Source organism: Ochotona princeps, chromosome 12, assembly GCF_030435755.1.
Source record: "Ochotona princeps isolate mOchPri1 chromosome 12, mOchPri1.hap1, whole genome shotgun sequence".
In the NCBI taxonomy this organism is placed as follows: Eukaryota; Metazoa; Chordata; class Mammalia; order Lagomorpha; family Ochotonidae; genus Ochotona; species Ochotona princeps.
In genome coordinates, this window is record NC_080843.1 from 23,242,358 (window position 1) to 23,245,986 (window position 3,629).

The window sequence follows — 3,629 nt, forward strand, 5'->3', positions numbered from 1 at the left end:
AAACAAAAGGAGTTTGAGAGTATCTTTACCAAGTAAAGTTCAGTGATTTCTGGAAATGACTAGGATAATTGATTTTTATCTATTTATTTTAGGCATATTGTTCACATCCTGCATGCAGTATTTTTTATTTTGGTCTTCTGGCTCATTTGCTACCATCGTTCATCCATTCACTTATGCATACTTACACTTACGTTCCATTATTTTTAATAAACTCTGGTGATCTCCAGTCAGTATGTTAAAAGTAGCTGCTTTACACACTATGAGTTGTCCATCCCTACTGAGAAAGAGCACACAATTTCCAGATACTGTGGCTGGGCTTTTCCTTCTATATATAGGCTGTCTTGGCTGATGTTCCACATGTCTGGTTGAAATGTTTCTTGTCCTGGTAAGGTGAGAAGAGGATTGTGAGTGTGTGTGTGTGTGTGACCTGTAACTGAAATTGTACTAGCATTTGTACTTGCACTATTCCAGCATCAATGGTACTGTCTCAGTTGAACATGCTTGGTGGTTATTAGGTGCCTTCGATTTGATGGCTTGGTTGTTAAAGTCAGTAGTAATGAGTCATGCTTTTGTAAAGATTTCACCAGTGAGTACTGATTTCTTTAAAAACAATGTGGCTGATGCCCTGTGTTCTAAGTGTTATTTTGGATCAAATTCTGCCTATATTGATAAAAATGCACTGGGAGGATGAATACCAGTGTGCTTCTTTAGGTGAGACAGTAATTCAGGAAAAAAGCGGCTCGAGAAATAAGATGGGCTGGCAGCCTCCTCAATAAATGTCTGGTATTTAGGTGGAGAAAAGATGCAAAGTTGTTGCTGTGATGTGAAAGAAGTGATGTTGTTTGGTATGTGACACCTGCCTACTTCTCCAACATTCCTGGTAAAGGTTTCCCTCCTGTAACTCGGCTTCTTATCTGTGACGTCTCAGTGCTGCCTACTGCTTTCAGAAGTCCCTTCCTTGTCTACGGCCATACCACCCTGAACGCGCCCGAGCTCATCTGATCTCAGAAGCTAAGCAGGGTCGGGCCTGGTTAGTACTTGGATGGGAGAAGTCCCTTCCAGACGCCCCGGTGGAACATTGGTAGTGTCCCATGCTGGCACTAACAGGGCCAGTTGTAACTGTGTATTTATTCATAGGATTACAAACTCTGCAGAACAAAGGTTGAATCTTAATTATCTTTGAATCCTCAGAATCTGGCACATTCTCCTGTTTCAAGATTAGCATGGCTCAAGTCCATTTTTAAGAGTTGTAAACAGGAATATATAATTGTTCATTCAAGAATAGATTTGGGACCTGGCACGATAGTGTAGTGGTTAAGGTCTTCACCTTGTATGCCGGGGATCCCATATGGGTGCTGGTTCTAATCCTGGCGGCCCTGCTTCCTATCCAGCTGCCTGCCTGTCCCTTGGGAAAGCAGTCGAGGATGGCCCAAAGCTTTGGGACCCTGCACCCGTGTGGGAGACCTGGAGGAAGAGGCTCCTGACTTTGGAATGGCTCAGTTCCGGCCGTTGCGGCCGCTTGGGGAGTGAACCATCGGACGGAAGATCTTCTTCTCTGTCTCTCCTCTCTGCATATCTGCCTTTCCAATAAAAATAAATAAATCTTTAAAAAAAGAATAGATTTGAATATTTGATTACTTTAATAATATTAGGACATTTAATTGTAATTGTCAAATATCAAAAAGTTAAGAATGTTATAATTTTCTTAGAAATCACAAGAAATTCTTAGAAAGCACAAGTCATCCATATTCAAACTTCTAAAAATTTGGCTACATTTTTGGACACTATCTCAGATAAATTTCAGAATAATTTTGTCAAGTTTGTTGTCTAAAATTACTCCTGAGACTAGAAGTGCATTAAATCTTTGATAGGTAAGGTAGCTTTTGGCTTTGTCACTAGGTAAGTAATGGGTTCCTGGTACCCTTACGGAAGACCTGGACTGAGGCTTCAGCATCAGCTTTGTCCCCCGACTTGGGGCTGGTGTGGGCAACTAATGAGCAGCAGACTACCAGGGTGTGTTTGCACATGTGTGTGCATGCACTCCTATACACATGTAGTTGTGCATGTCTCTAAAGTAAACAATGAAATAGAAGCTAGCTCCCTAGTATGAGTCTACTCTAGTGTATTTCCTCTAAAACTACATAAAATGCATAGATTCGATGTTTCTTTTTTTTTTAAAGAAAATGACCATTTACTAAATTGATTAAATTTTGCATGCAAGTACAAATACTAAGTGCCATTTATGTTAAATATCCTGTTAAAAATACTTAAAATTTCAATTTTTATTTGAAAGGCACCCACATGTGTACACACAGAAAAAGAAAATACTGACTTGATTTTGCATTTGCTATTTCACTTGTTAAATGCCCATTTCAGCCAGGACTTGGCCACACTTAAGTCAGGAATCTAAAATTGTCTTGGTTTCTGTTGGCAGGGATCCAAGTTCTTGAGCGCTGTTCCCAGAGTATTCATTATCAGGAAGTTTGATCAGAAGTGGACTTAAGACTTATCCCAGTTATTCTGATATGGAGTGTGGGCAATCCAACTGGCTTCTTAGCCAGTATCCCAATTATTAACCCCCAAACATCACTTTCTTCAAAGATCGTATGGAGTATATGAATAGCTCAGAGGACACTTCTGCACCCATTCTAAATTGCTAGTCTGTACATCATGAGTAGGAAAATATTTTTTGCCACTTGAATTCTGTTTTGGTTTGTTAGGTAGCAATAGGTGGTTAATTCTGTCTACACAGTTTAGTTATTTCCCTGGCCTACAAGAAGATAATACTTGGAAAGTAATAGTTGGTGAGTAAATATTTGTTGAATGAGAAATTAAATGAATGAAAAATTAAATACAGAGTAAATAAAGCAATAGTATCATATTTTTATTGTTTGAAAACCCCACTTTCGTTCCTCGAATGGTTATCATTGTGTTTACTTTAACTGCAGAATCATCTGGTGTATTCTTTTCTAAGGCAGCAGTTTCATGGTCTTGTAGTTCTCTGTTTCATTAAATAGGAGGAATTTGAGTCTTGGGCTATTTACCAGTCACATGTGTGTGCCCTCTGCTCATGTACCAATTCTCCCAAAGACCGATTCTTTGGAGTTTTAAAAATCTGAAGTTGTAATGTTTGGATTTGAATAGCTGCTCTAAAAGAGGTTGCAGTGATTGCAAATGCTGAGTAAAAATTGAAACAATCCGAGATGTGTAAAAGATCAATGGCCAGACTAATTTCTTCAATTGACAATCTCTGGGTAATAAGAACAGACAAGTCTAACGTGTGGCCCTGATGGGGAACCTCTTCTGGATTTAAGTGTTCTCAAAGTTTAGCAGTATTTAAATGGGAAAGTAATCCTATTTGCAAAAAATACAGTATCTCTAAATATTCTCATCCCAAGTTAAAGCAAGAATGAGAATTGAAGTGCCAAACCTTACACTGCAATGTAAATGCACGAGTCAGTGTAAATCGCACAGAACAATACACAGCAACACTGTTGTGTATTGTTCCAAGAGGGTTATCTATTTTTTTCCTTTGAATCTTTATCAAATGCATATAATGCTCCTTAGAATTTTAAGAAGAATTTTGACAAATTCTGATTTCATGTTTTCACTTCCATTTCAATCTAGAT